Genomic DNA, 15,740 nt, shown 5'->3' with positions numbered 1-15,740 from the left:
ACATTGTCTCTCACGCAAAGCCAGCTGGGATAGGCTCCAGCTCACTTTACTGCTACTTTAGGTTAGTTTAATTGGATATTTTAGGCATGTTTATGTGCAGGTTTTCCCCAATTAAGCATGAAATGTGATTAATTCCAGTGCCAATAGCAACTGGAAATGTCATGCAAGGTTAAAATGTGTCCTGTCTGTAAGGACAATGTTGTCTAACGGTCAAAACACACCCATGCACACACACACACACACACACACAGACACACACGTGCCGACTTCTTTTCCGAGGTTGGATTTTATTGGCCAGAAGCAGATAAGAGACCCCACGTGCTCATGTTGACATACCTTCAAATTTCAAGCGGGATTTTGTATTTAGGCGGAAACACTTGCAAGAAAAGCCACACTTGACAGCAACATTTTGGGAGCAGAATACCAGCCAAAACATACCTGCAGATTTTGTTTGGAAAAGTTCTGAACGAGACACAAGATGGGAAAGAAACAACCTTCGATTTTTCAACTTATTGGTCTTTTCTCGTTTACCACCAGGGAAAAAGAACTGAGAAAAAAGAACTGCCATGACACAGGAGGTGCAGGTAAGTCAGTTCTCCTTTAGAAATTCATATTGAAACCCAATTTGTCATATATAATAATGTGACATGTTTGTATATGCAGTGTATGCACCTATAGTATACACACATATACATAACCACTATGAGGTGTGTAATACAATATACAGTCTACAATATATTTTCCCTTTTAACCATTTTTTTTCATGTTTTTTTCTGAAATATGACTACTGATGAGTAGATTAAATTATTTTTATCTTAAAGTGATTTTTTTCTCCTCCCTTCCTAAATGTTCTGGAGAGTCCCCTCATCCCCCATAATAAAGATTGTTATTATTAGATTATTATTATTATTTGTAGACAGACAGGAAATGCCTGTCCCTCAGCTGTGGTTGTTTGTAGTGTTGTGTGGGTGGGAGAAGTTGACAATGACCTCCACTGATGAAGTCATAGCTTTCCCAGACCCTGGCAGGGAGGGGCAATGGGAAAAACTGAACGTTGGCGGAAGTCATTAAAAGAAGCCCCTCCCTTACTTTGTGTGGCTTGTCTACATTGGGAATGGATGTTTCCTAAAATAGATTACATGAATACAGGAAGAATTATCAATTAATTAATTTAAATGTACATTATTTAATTTGTGTGACTATATAGCTCAACTTAATTCGCAAAAATGTTACAAACGTTTTATGACGGAACGAGGCAATCAGCTACGTGTTGCCACACGGACGGATATTACATTGCTCTGCCAGTCATTACGCCACAAACACTCGACAATGACAATAATATTTGCAGAAAATGATGAATAGATGTTAATAAAAAAGTTATATTGGATAATTTTTCACGATATACTAGTGTACCACGACACAGTGGTTGAAAATCACTGAAATAGAAAATAAATGAATGCAGCGTCGTCTCATAGCGCCTGTGCTGGTTACAAACAGGAAGTGCACTCCATTTTGCCTCAATTGCCAGCCCATTCCTAGCAACATTGTTTTAAAAAGAACTGAAAAAAGGCTACTCTTATTTCTGTATCTCAGTTAATATACACACATTTGTAAATAATTTACAAGTTTCATTATTGTAACACAAAAAAGGTCACTTTGGGTCGTGTTGTTATTGGTGTCGATACCGCTATTGAACACAGGGCGGCGCTTTTCTACTGTATGTGCTCAGAATGTGGCCGTGACTAGGGAACATGGATGACTGCACTTTGAATACACCCCCTTACTCCCGGACACATGGTTTTAGTGTGTGAAACAAAGTCAAAACTCTATACAAAGAACACTTTATCGTTTTGACAGTGGTCGCCTATGTGTGAGCCCCGAGTGATGTCATACACGGGCCTCTGCCAGTGGATTGTCCATCCATTAAAACTGGAGCCCATCCCAGCTGGCTTCGGGCGTACACCCTGGAGTAGTGCTTTTTGTTCTTTTAGCGGCTAAATGCTATCATAAAGATCATATCAGCTTGCATGAGAACAACTGTCATCATCTTGCGCTATTTTTAAATGACTTTGAATCATAGAACAACATGCTTTGGTAAAATCAACAAGAACTTTAGTCTGTGTTTACCAATATCCTCTGGGACATTAGATATACTGTAGAACAGGAAGTTCTCATATTTACAAGGCCTTAAAATAGCCTCGTCACCCGGCACTCTCAGTGTATCGGTGTCTTGTCCAAAGTAGGGGGGCCCCCCGTAGAAGTTTCTCACACGTGTCACACGCTAATGCCATGACAAGAGAGCCAGGGGAGACGGGAAGAGGGCCGGGGAATGGAAAAGGAGGTGGGAACAAGTTGAAGGAGCGGGAAAGAAAATAATGAGTAAGATAAATAAAAGCTTACATCGACACAGAGATTATGGAAGAGGGTTGCGGGTGTTGTTTTAACTGATGGCTGAGAACAGGAAAAGGGACACACGAGGGGCTAAGCCAGGGGTCTCAAATATGCGGCCCGTGGGCCAAATGTGGCCCGCAGGACACTAGTTTCAGGCCCCCGCCTTGATATGAAAGTTTAATGTTAGTGCGGCCCGCGCAAGTTTGATATGGATGCTGTATGGTATCATGTACCCAGAAAAAATGATTACGTTTGATTAATGTTCATGTTAAAGGTTAAATAACTGTTAATAGTTATCCTCCCTATCCGTGTGGAAGTGGTAAGTTTTTGGCTATTTAAGTTTAAAGGAAATAACTTGAAGGCTACCGTTTAGGTCGCTAGGTCTCTAGTTTGCGAGTTAGCATGTGTCTCAAGACCCTGCAGTTGCACAATATGTTGTAAATAAAAAGAGTATAAATGTGACTATAGTCGTGTTTTGTCATGTCTACATGTCTACAAGTTTTTATTATTTGCCATTTTATTATTATTATATTTATTTATTACTGATTGATTGATTTTCTTTATTCTTGATTTGTTTATTTATTTTTTTATTTTTTATTTTATATTTTTAATTTTTTTATTTTATAGTTTATTTATTTTATTTATTTTTTATTTTGTGCAGAAAATTAAAAATTAAGATATTTTATCTTAATTTAATAGAATTTAATTATCTTAATTTTTTTATTAAATATTTCAGAACAGTGGAATCAGAGCTTTTATTGTCGAAAATCGGAACCAAAGCACTGAAAAAGTTTGTATATTTTTCTGTTTTTAATAAATGGGTTTTTTTTTGTTTTTTTTTGGAAAACCTGATGCGGCCCAGCCTTGCCCAGACTCTAGCTCCAGTGGCCCCCAGGTAAATTGAGTTTGAGACCCCTGGTCTAAGCACTCTGTGGTGTCGATGCGCTAAAGGTGAACCAAGTATCTTTGAAACCGACCCCTTCCTTGAGGCATGCACGAGGGTTATGCAACGAAGTGTTTACGGGCGCCCACACATTTACATTGTACGCCATTGATGATAACACTGTTTCTAGATCTGCTTGTTTACCTGTTGGAGCTGCGGAGCTGCATAGTGTACATTGTAACGTCTCAAATAAGGACACTCGGCTCAGCTTACAAGGTTCCCATTCGCTCATGCCCTTCCAACAGAGGCTATCTTTGATGTCTGGTATGTGGTGCAGATACACAGACAGAGCCTTCAGATAGCGGATAGTCCGTAGCCACCAACACAACACGGTGAAACACCTTGGCTGCGTCTTCAGTGGAAAGTTAAAACTACAGTCTTAGGCCAATGCTATTTGTTACTCTACTATAAAAATAAAAGCATGTGTACAATTATTCTGTCTCATTACTAGACGCTTATGAAAAGGGCCAAAGTGGCAGTTATCACCTTAGACTCCACTTTTATGATTCAAACTGGCCAAATTTGGACTTTGTTTTCATTGAACAGGTATGTTCTGGTTGTAAATGATACAAAAATGTGCCAGGAATTGTGTTAATATAAATAACAAATAGCTTGCATTTACATTTTGAGGTCAGAACTATATTATTATTTCAGTCACTAACATTAAGTATTTTTTGTATTCAACTTTGCATCAATGGAAAGGATTGTGCAAAATGTGTAGCATTTAATCTAATCTCGAGCAGGGTTCCCCAAACCCCACCCGCATCCCGGTACCGGTCAGTGGGTGGGGCCAAACCAGGCCGAGGGAAACTTTCAGGTGTAGTGATAAACAATATTGCTATTGTGTCATGCTGGAGAATACACTCAACACAATAAATGTCTGCCAGATCGTTGCGATACCAATACTGTATTGCTAATAATATAAGTCACTATAGCTGCGCGGTGATTGAGTGGCTAGCGCGCAGGCCACACAGCTAGGAGTCCCCGCTCTGGCAAACTCTGTGTGGAGTTTGTATGTTCTCCTTGTGCATGCGTGGGTTTTCTCCGGGTACTCCGGTTTCCTCCCACATTCCAAAAACATGCTAGGTTAATTAGCGACTCCAAATTGTCAATTTTGGTATGAATGTGAGTGTGAATGGTTGTTTGTCTATATGTGCCCTGTGATTGGCTGGCGACCAGTCCAGGGTATATCCCACCTCTCGCCCGAAGACAGCTGGGATAGGCTCCAGCATGCTCGCGACCCGTCTTGAGGGCCTGGGACCAATTCATTGCAATAAATAAGGAAGGACAGTATATCTTATATTTAAACCAGTGCCTCTCAAACAGTGGGGCAGTGGTACTTTATATGTTAGTGCGGACCTGCCAACATGTACACATTTTTTGTACACTTATGCTTCACAACTCTCCATTTTGTTGTATTTTCTAGGATCTATGTGCCCTGTGATCGGCTGGCAACCAGTCCAGGAGACAGCTGGGATAGGCTCCAGCATGCCCGCGACCCTCGTAAAATAAAATACATGTCAGTTCTACAAGATTTGGCTTGTAGAACAGTATCACTCTAATCAACCAATCAGAGTACAGAAAAGTGCTGATGTCACTGTTAGCCGGTTTGTTGGTCCTGAGAGGCCAATCTGAATTCTGACAGACTAACAGTCATTGGTAATACTGTGTATGTCACATGGGCCAGCACTTCTGATTTTGAAGGCCCTGGGCAGATTACGCTGATATGGTAATACATACTAGAAGCTGATTGGACAACAAAAATCTAACAAATACGCCACTGTAAGCATTGCAGCCAAGTAACACATTACTAAATGAAAATACTTGACAGCTGGAATAAATTAATATATAAAAATACATAAAATAAATAATAGAATTTAAGTCATAGATGTATATCAGTGCTTCTGATAGTGTTTAGGCCAGCAGAGAAGGCCTTGCCGACCCTGACTGCACACCATTAATAAAATCACATGCTGATTCAATGTTATAAAATAAAAGCCTCAAACCACCACAACTTTTGCAGTTATCAACATCAAATTAATATTTATCATTATTATTGTAGCAGTCCAGAAAGCTGACACACTTTTTAAAACTTGATTGTGACCTTAACACGTCAACAGCAGTTTTCCTTTCCAACACATCAGCACCCACACCCACACCCACACAACACTTCCTCATCCTACTTCAATTACAAATGAGGGGCATTCAGGGACATCCAGACTCGGAATATTAATACAAAACACAAATAGAGCCCTCCATTATGCACTGATTATAGGTGAACGCTGTTCAAGAATTACTTTCCTTGGTAATTAATTACATCTATGAAGGAGTAATTCCGTTACTAATTGGTAATGGTAATGGTTTTATTTCATTTGAACATGCATCAGATTACAATTGAATGCATCACATAATCAGTTCACAGTTCCACATGTCCAAAAGGAGTAGGAAGAAGCAAAGCTTATTAAATCCTACCCCTCCATCTGGTACTTTTACAATCAGTAACTGTTACATTTGTTCACTTCCTGCTTTCCATAATATAGTTTAAGGTTTTTTTTTTATTTACTATTTACCATAGTTTGATTCCACATACTGAAATGCTATGGCTTTTTAACGTAGTCCTAGCATATAAGTGTTTGAAAATGTAGTTCTTCCCTGAGATCATATTTCTCCTCTCTTAGTATTGGATGACATTTTTAGGTAATTGGTTATTTTTAGCCTTATGCATTATTTTAGCTGTTTGAAGATGAACTATATCAGCAAGTTAAAGTATTTGTGATTTTAGAAATAAGGAGTTAGTATGTTCTCTGTAGGCGGCATTATGAATTATCCTTACTGGCCTTTTTTGCAGTACATTTAGCGAGTGAAGATTGCTTTTATAGGTATTACTCCATATTTCCACACAATAAGTAAGATATGGTAGAACCAGAGAGCAATAAAGAGTGTGGAGTGATTTCTGATTGAGAACAAATTTTGCTTTGTTCAATATTGAAATATTTCTGACTTTATAATTTGGCAAAGTATTTCGGAAATATACTTTTTTACAGTAATTTGCCCAACACTGATCCTCATTTGATTAGAAAAGAAGGAAAACTATTTCTTCAAACATTTTCTGGCCTTGAATTGCCTTCTTTGAAGAAATACTGTAGATGCTTGTTTTCGTTTGGTTCTAGTTCAAATTGGGTCGCTAAAATCATGACAAGACTCACACACATAAATGAAGCCTTTGTCGTTTTTAGTCTCATTTGCTCCTGCAGGGTTGCAGAGCTGTCACCAACCGTTAAGAGTATTTTTCTTCAAAATGTTGCGATAGGAAAGCATCCAGTTGTTTGTGTCCCCTCGTGGGCTGAAGCGTCGTGTTGTTTGAACATAATTAGAAGACTGGGAGCTTTGAGGGTGAATTGAGGGCACCCAGCCATCCATCTGCTACACAGGAGGAGCTCCTTTAAGCGTCCATGCAGAAGTCAGCTAACAGAACATGCTACCTAACGCCACATATCAGCAGTGTTGCAGAAGACATACCTCGACTCTGGGCTATTGGCGTCAGTGATGAAAAAAATGGGTGCACCCCCTAGAATGCACATATAGACAAACAACCATTCACACTCACATTCATACCTATGGAGTCGCTAATTAACCTAGCATGTTTTTGGAATGTGGTTGGAAACCGGAGTACCCGGCAAAAACCCACGCATGCATGGGAAGAACATGCTGGGAATCCTAGCCTGCATGCTAACTACTCGGCCACCGTGCAGCCATAGTGACTTATTTTATTAGCAATACAATATTGGTATCGCAACGATCTGGCACACATTTATTGTGTATTTTCCAGTATAGCGTAATGGCAATATTTTTTTTATCACTGCATCTGAGATGGCCGAGGGTGGAATTGAACTCAAGTCTCCTAGCTGTGAGGCCTGCGCAATAACCACTCGTCCACTCGTTATTGTAGATTTTCTACAATAAAAGTCATTCCACTGTTCTCAAATATCTTAATTTTTATTTTTCTGCACAAAATAAGATGAAAAATAAATAAACAAATCAAGAATAAAGAAAATCAATCAATCAGTAATAAATAAATATAATAATAATAATAAGAAAACACCAAATAATAAAAATTAAGAAACCACATATAGTTGGTGGGTAGACAAATTATTTTTTTCAGATTAAAATGAACAAAGCATTATTAGAGCCCTGTAGACATGACAAAACACGACTATAGTCACATTTATACTCTTTTTATTTACAACATATTGCGCAACTGCAGGGTCTTGAGACACATGCTAACTCGCAAACTAGAGAGCTAGCGACCTAAACGGTAGCCTTCAAGTTATTTCCTTTAAACTTAAAAAGCCAAAAATGTACCACTTCCACACGAATAGGGAGGATAACTATTAACAGTTATTTAACCTTTAACATGAACATTAATCAAACGTAATAATTTTTTCTGGGTACATGATACCATACAGGATCCATATCAAACTTGCGCGGGCCGCACTAACATTAAACTTTCATATCAAGGCGGGAGGCCTCAAAGTAGTGTCCTGCGGGCCGCATTTGGCCCGCAGGCTGCTTGTTTGAGACCCCTGTTATATACGATCTGCCGCTTTTGTTCTTGACACAAAGGATGCGTGCAAACCAATCTTTGCAAATCTTGAAACGGACCAATCAGAATCGTTTATTTAGACCGCGGTCCGCAGTCAAAAACTTACCACTTCCACATGGAGAGGGAGGATAACTATTACCAGTTATTTAACCTTTAACATGAACATTAATCAAACGTAATAATTTTTTCTGGGTACATGATACCATACAGCATCCATATCAAACTTGCGCGGGCTGCGGGCCATGTGTTTGAGACCCCTGCCTTGGAGGAATGACCTGCCACTCTCATGTTCACAAAACATCAGTTGACTACCTAAACGGTAGCCCTCAAGTTATTTTCTTTAAACTTAAATAGCCAAAAACTTACCACTTCCACACGGATAGGGAGGATAACTATTAACAGTTATTTAACCTTTAACATGAACATTAATCAAACGTAATAATTTTTTCTGGGTACATGATACCATACAGCATCCATATCAAACTTGCGCGGGCTGCACTAACATTAAACTTTCATATCAAGGCGGGGGCCTCAAACTAGTGTCCTGCGGGCCACATTTGGCCCGCGAGCCACGTGTTTGAAACCCCTGTTATTACCAAATGTGGCATTACAGTATTACAGTTCACGAGGTGACAAATGTACTACATTATTACATAATGTATTGCTAGAGACGTTCCAATATGTTTGGCCTTTCTGGAGAAAATAAGCGAATGCTAACGCTCAATAAACATGACAGCTGCTAGCCACTCGTGAATTTCATTCATTGAGCGGCCACATTGCAGTCTTTGAAGCAGGGATTACAGCAAGCAGGCCTGGTTGCATGTCTTTCTTAGCTGCTATGCTGAGAAACCGCTCAAGGTTAATAATAGCAATAGTATTTAAGGTCACGACCCCAAAACCCTCATTGGCTCCCTCTGGTCGAGGTCGGGATCATGTTGGGCGCCACCGTAGTCACAATGTTAGCTCTAGCATGTAAGTTTCTTTGCTCACACTGTGCGGTAGTTGAGGTTAAAGGTCAAAGGAGTGAACTCTAGTCATGCGACTTGGACTGCGGTCATAATTTTGATGACTTTGGAATCAACCTGACAATATCACCAAAGATTTGCAATCGGATTTGGACTTTGACATTAATGACTCGCGACTTGACTCGGACTTTGGTCTAATGACTTGAAAATACTGCATGTGTTAAAAATAAAATGCGTCCCCAGTCAGTAGTTCTCATGAACTATATAGTTTAAAGTTCAGTTCACATAGTACAGTAAACACTTCAAGCCGATGACTTCGGACTTGACTCGTGATTTGAGACTTGCATGAGTTCGAGCACTCTCACCCCACTGCAATTGGCCTGGCTTCACTGGGTCTAGCAATAAAAATTGGAATCGCCCCCCTTCACATTTGACTACCATTCTAGTAGTACTAAAGTAGTACACTAGTACTATACTGTAGTACTAAATGTTCTGCATAAACTGGCCCCATTCGCCCGACTCACGCAACTTCCACCATCTAATCAAGAGTTATTTATTGCAATAGGTTGGAGCCTATCCCAGCTGTCTTCAGAACGAGAGGCGGGGTACATCCTGGATTGGTCGGCAGCCAATCACAGGGCACATATAGTCAAACAACCATTCACACTCACATTCATACCTATGGACAATTTGGAGTCGCCAATGGAATGTGGGAGGAAACCGGAGTACCCGGAGTAACCATTTTGAGGGGTTTCTGTGTGGAAGTGGTTTTTTCATTCATTCATTTTCTACCGCTTTTCCTCACGAGTGTCGCAGGGGGTGCTGGAGCCTATCCCAGCTGTCTTCAGGCAAGAGGCGGGTTACACCTCAGCCAATCAAAGGGCACTTACAGACAAACAACCATTCACACTCTATCCCAGCTGTCTTCGGAACGAGAGGCGGGGTACATCCTGGACTGGTCGACAGCCAATCACAGGGCACATATAAACAAACAACCATTCACACTCACATTCATACTTATGAACAATTTGGAGTCGCTAATTAACCTAGCATGTTTTTGGAATGTGGGAGGAAACCGGAGTACCCGGCGAAAACCCACGCATGTACGGAGAACATGCTGGGAATACTAGCTGTGTAGCCTGCATGCTAACTAGCTATAGTGACTTATTTTATTAGCAATACAATATTGGTATCGCAACAATCTGGCACACATTTATTGTGTTGATCCACAGTGTATTCTCCAGTATGGTGTAATGGCAATATTTTTTTATTACTGCATCTGAGATGGCCAAGAGTGGAATTGAACTCAAGTCTCCTAGCTGTGAGGCCTGCAATAACCACTCGTCCACCGCGCGGTTAAGATTGATTATTTAGTTACATAAGCTTTCAACGCTGGGAAGGTTATATTATTGTTTGAATTCAAGTGAGACTTAAAAACCTTTCAATTGGTTTTCCGCAGAAATTTCCCCCAAACCGCCCAAGTTCCCTTAATGAGATCTTGGATTGGTTTCTCGTGCAACGTAAAGTGAAGCCATTTGTTAGCTTTTGGGAGCCGGGGGCAAAAATTCTGACAAGCCTTGAATTTCTTGGGAAACCATTTCCTTTGGAACGCTGTCATAAATTCTAATGATGCTAACGGGGCTTAATTGGTAGCTTCTTAGCTTTGCTGTAACATACCACAAGAATACGTCGTGTTCCCAACATATGCCTGACAGAATTAATGTGAACATTTTATAACTGTGCTAAAAAATGTGAAGTGATGCAGGTTAACATCATGCATCCATCTTTTTAATGTCACCGCGAACAAAAACTATGCTATGCTGCTGGTATAAAAAACATCAACATAAAACATGCATGCGCCTCACTTAAACTGGCCGCATATACCGCCAATCTATTTTTATCATTTTCGAAACCGGGATTAATAATGTATAGCTTTTAACTTGTAAATTTTAATGTTTTACCAGATGGGTTATTTCTGGGTTGTGACTGTTAGGCGTGTGTGTAGAGTCATGTTCAAAATTTTTTTTTTTTTTTTTTTGCCTGGAGACTAGACATGAACTGCGATTAGCTCTGACAAACAGAGGTTCGTGTCATTTCCGCTGCATCAAGCATGTGACTGTGCAGGCCCTTTGGAGGGGGGAAATGAAATGACCAGTTAGTGCACAGTTATTCTAATTGTGGAATGAAAGAGGAACATTTGATGTATTTGTACTATACAGTAAAGTCTCGTTATATCGACATCGGTTATAACGAATTACTGCTTATTACGATACTATTTTCATTTCCCGGCAAATTTCTAGTCTTTTATGATATAATTAGTTCCGTTAGTACGATACCCGGTTATTATGATAATCCGGTTACTACGATGTCCTTTTCATCTCCCGCCTGCCAATTTGGTCTGCTTATATCGATACAAAAGCAGCTTAAATCAATCTTTGCTTAAGGATTTCAATACCAAAAAAGAACACGGCGAACGGCTGCTTCCAGTCAACTTTATTTTTCACACTTCCACCACCAGAGCGCAGCACACACACCGATTCCCGCACTTCCTGGTTCACAGGTCATGCTCAACCCGCCCCACATAGCTGGCCAAACACATGCCTGCAACAGAAGAACCAACGAACGCCAGCATGTACATATGAAAAACAGTGATTATTGCAAGCGATAAAAAGATATCTGAATACAACACAATTAAATGTGTGTGCTCTCTGGTGGTGGAAGTGTGAAAAATAAAGTTGACTGGAAGCAGCCGTTCACCGTGTTCTTTTTTGGTATTGAAATCCTTAAGCAAAGATTGATTTAAGCTGCTTTTGTATCGATATAAGCAGACCAAATTGGCTGGCGGGAGATGAAAAGGGCATCGTAGTAACCGGATTATCATAATAACCGGGTATCGTACTAACGGAACTAATTATATCATAAAAGACTAGAAATTTGCCAGGAAATGAAAATAGTATCGTAATAAGTAGTAATTCGTTATAACCGATATCGATATAACGAGACTTTACTGTATATATATTTTTTATATGATATGATATTCTGCACTGGTGTCTGTGGCCATTGTGCACAAGGCGAGAATAATAAGAAGACGAAGTGAGCTGTGTTGTTCTAGGCTGAGAGTATTTCCTGCATCTCCATCAGTGGTGCATCCGCTCTTCAGCTCACAGAACACTGAGACAATAGAACAGATGGAGGAAGAACACTGTCCGTGCATCTGGTTTAAATGCATTGACAGAACATTTTTAGCACGTCTCCCACTGACAACAGAGGCCCTAAACACAACATTACAAAGAAAACCTCTGTTTCATGCTCCAGAACCAGAACCAGACTTACTTCAAAGTGCAACTGCGACTATTTTCTAACAATGCTCAACAAGCATAAAGACACTTTTTGAATTTCTTGCCTTGTGGGACTAATGAACGATTGTCCTTTTCTTTTTGAACGCTTGACTGCTCACATTGTGTTACAATAGCGGGAGACATTTCATGTCAGGAGCTGTCATGTTACGTAACAACACATTTAAGACACAGACAGTGGAAAATATGCACGTTTTGAATTCCATCCCAGTGTGGCTACTTCCGACCTACATCTGTAGTCCACTATATTGATTCATTCATTCTTTTTGTACGGCTTATCCTCACAAAGGTCGTGGGGGTTGTCTTCGGGCGATAGGCGGGGTTACACCCTGGACTGGTCGCCAGCCAATCACAGGGCACATGAGAAGATTGTACAGACCAATGGTTTGTAACAAGAATCACTGTTCCTAAGTTAGAATTGGGCGGCATGGTGGAGAAGTGGTTGGCATAGTTAGGAGATCTGGATTCGAATCTCAGCTAGGGTAGGTGTTCTCCCTGTTCCGATTGTTTTTCAATACATCTTTATTATATTTTATATTAACTGAAAAAAATTTGGCTGCACGGTGGTGGAGACAGCTAGGAGACCAGGGTTCAATTCCACCCTCGGTTATACCTGTGTGGAGTTTGAATGTTCTCCCCGTGCATGCGTGGGTTTTCTCCGGGTACTCCGGTTTCCTCCCACATTCCAAAAACATGCTAGGTTAATTAGCGACTCCAAATTGTCCATGAGTGTGAATGGTTGTTTGTCTATATGTGCCCTATGATTGGCTGGGTGGCGACCAGTCCAGGGTGTACCCCGCCTCTCGCCCGAAGACAGCTGGGATAGGCTCCAGCATGCCCGTGACTCGTGAGGAAAAAGCGGTAGAAAATGAATGAATGAAAAACATTTGGCTGCACGGTGGTGGAGACAGCTAGGAGACGAGGGTTCAATTCCACCCTCGGTCATCTCTGTGTGGAGTTTGCATGTTCTCCCCGTGCATGCGTGGGTTTTCTCCGGGTACTCCGGTTTTCCATCCCACATTCCAAAAACATGCTAGGTTAATTAGCGACTCCAAATTATCCATCGGTATGAATGTGAGTGTGAATGGTTGTTTGTCTATATGTGCCCTGTGATTGGCTGGGTGGCGACCAGTCCAGGGTGTACCCCGCCTCTCGCCCGAAGACACTGACTACTAAGACATACTACTAATGTACTATTTTCAAGCAACTACCGAACCCCAATGGACCTAATGAGAAGACAGAAGTTCCTATTAAAAACAGATGTAGTAGAACTGCCTGTTCCAGTGAAAATGTGACCAGAAACAACATTTTTGATTAAACATGGTGGTTGTTTTGCAGCATGTTTGAGTTTATGGTTGAAGTTGAAGGTGGTATGACCTACTTCATCCATTAGAGGAATACTTGAGGGGTTTGGACCTTGCTTAATCTTATTGCATTCCCCTTGCTGAGCACCATGACATTAAAAGATTTTCCAATTGACTGTTCCACTCTGAACTTACATGCATTTGACCTTAATTAAAGATTCTAATTGAACATTGGGGCTTCTCCACTCTTGCCCTCAGTCTCCCCTTGAATAAAAATCGCCCATACTGCGGTACCGGGTACCCAAAAGTACTTTCATACTCAGAAATAAATACAGAAGACCTTCATTCTCCTCCACTGTTTTGGTCACAAGTCAAAAGTAATCAGTTTCAAAGCCATCTAATAGAAAAATAAAGTCAAACGTTGTCTCTATGGCTATAAATCACTGAGGACGCCTATTTTTTTTTCTGTTTCACAACCTCCGGAGGCAGCTTAGCTTCTGTCATACTGTCATAGCAATGAGAGTGACATATCTGTGCTAACAGTGTCCAGGGGTGTCTGGATATAGTAATGCAAGGTTGATCTTTAGGTCTGGGTCGAAAAAAAAAAAACCTCTAAGACTTTCTTTTAGACCACATTTCAACAAAATATTACATATATAATACTATAATGTTATTGTGCAATGACAATAAAGAAAGTCAAACAACCATTCACACTCACATTCATACCTATGGACAATTTGGAGTCGCTAATTAACCTAGCATGTTTTTGGAACCCACGCACGCATGCGGAGAACATGCAGACACGACACAGAGATTCCTGACGGTGGAATCGAACCCGGGTCTCCTAGCTGTATGAGATCCATCCATCCATTTTATATACCGCTTATCCTCACGAGAGTCACAGACATGCTGGAGCCTATCCCAGCTGTCTTCCGGAGATAGGCGGGGTACACCCTGGACTGGTGGCTAGCCAATCACAGGGCACATATAGACAAACAACCATTCACACTCACATTCATACCTATGGACAATTTGGAGTCGCTAATTAACCTAGCATGTTTTTGGAATGTGGGAGGAAACCCGAGTACCCGGAGAAAACCCACACATGCACGGGGAGAACATTCAAACTCCACACAGAGTTGACCGAGGGTGGAATTGAACCCTGGTTTCCTAGCAGTCAAATGTTTTTCAGTTAATAAAAAATATAATATAATAAAGATGCACTGAAAAACAATTGTAAAACACCAGGTATTAGATATGTGCAGTGGCACATATAAAGTAACATTTTAACACCGTTTTAACTTCAATGGCACATGAAGGCAGCACAATGAATTCTATGGCCGGCATCACACTTTCTCTCTTTGTCATCACTGTCACACTTAACAAATAGGATCTTAGAGGAACGCTAACAAGCAGAACATAACAGTGTGAGTAGTCAAATGGCGAACAGAAATTGTTAGCTTTGGCTTTACATTGCCGACTGTTTATTTATGCAGCGAGAGTTGGACTTCAACAACAACAGTTCGAAATTCTTTCAGTCCACTTTCGTTGCACTTTCACTGATTATCTGGCACACGTAGCTCCTTATGAAACCACACGTTATCAGACTCATTTTCTCCAAGTTCTGAATAATTTGTACACATTCAACAGTCTGTTAAGTGCTGAAAATGGCCAGAAATGCAATTTAATTCATGCTTTTGTAATAAAATCAACACCATTCATTCTCATTAGACTCCCATCGACGCTACAGTACAGTATGTGAAGCATCTTAAAGGAAGCCAAGATTTGATTGCAGAGCTCATTGCAGGCTCCGTATTCACTTCCTGTGTTGATCCCCTATGCCGGAGCACCTCGTTTTCTATCCGATGCCCGGCAAAGGCTCCGGTTCGCCCCAAACACCATTCAGTAAAGGTTCATATAAGGAGCCACCATATCCTGCTAAAACAAACAGCACCGAGGAGGTAGAAACAAATGCTTTTGTTTCGGAGATATATTTAGATTCAGGCTGCCTTCACCCAAACGTCATCTCTCGGGGGGGCCTTGTTTGCCCTCAAGAATTATAAGATCCCTGTGACCATGTTGGCACCAACAGTAACTCATACGCTGTTTCTGCAAGAATAAAGATACCGTAAATTTACAATAAAATTTCAAAATCAGATTGTACTCTAATGAGAAAAT

The sequence above is a fragment of the Doryrhamphus excisus genome, linkage group LG22, assembly GCF_037039965.1.
Source record: "Doryrhamphus excisus strain RoL-2023G ecotype Guam linkage group LG22, RoL_Dexc_Guam_v1.1, whole genome shotgun sequence".
Classification (NCBI taxonomy): Eukaryota; Metazoa; Chordata; class Actinopteri; order Syngnathiformes; family Syngnathidae; genus Doryrhamphus; species Doryrhamphus excisus.
The sequence above is the reverse complement of the archived record's forward strand: the minus strand, read 5'-3'. Positions refer to the sequence as shown.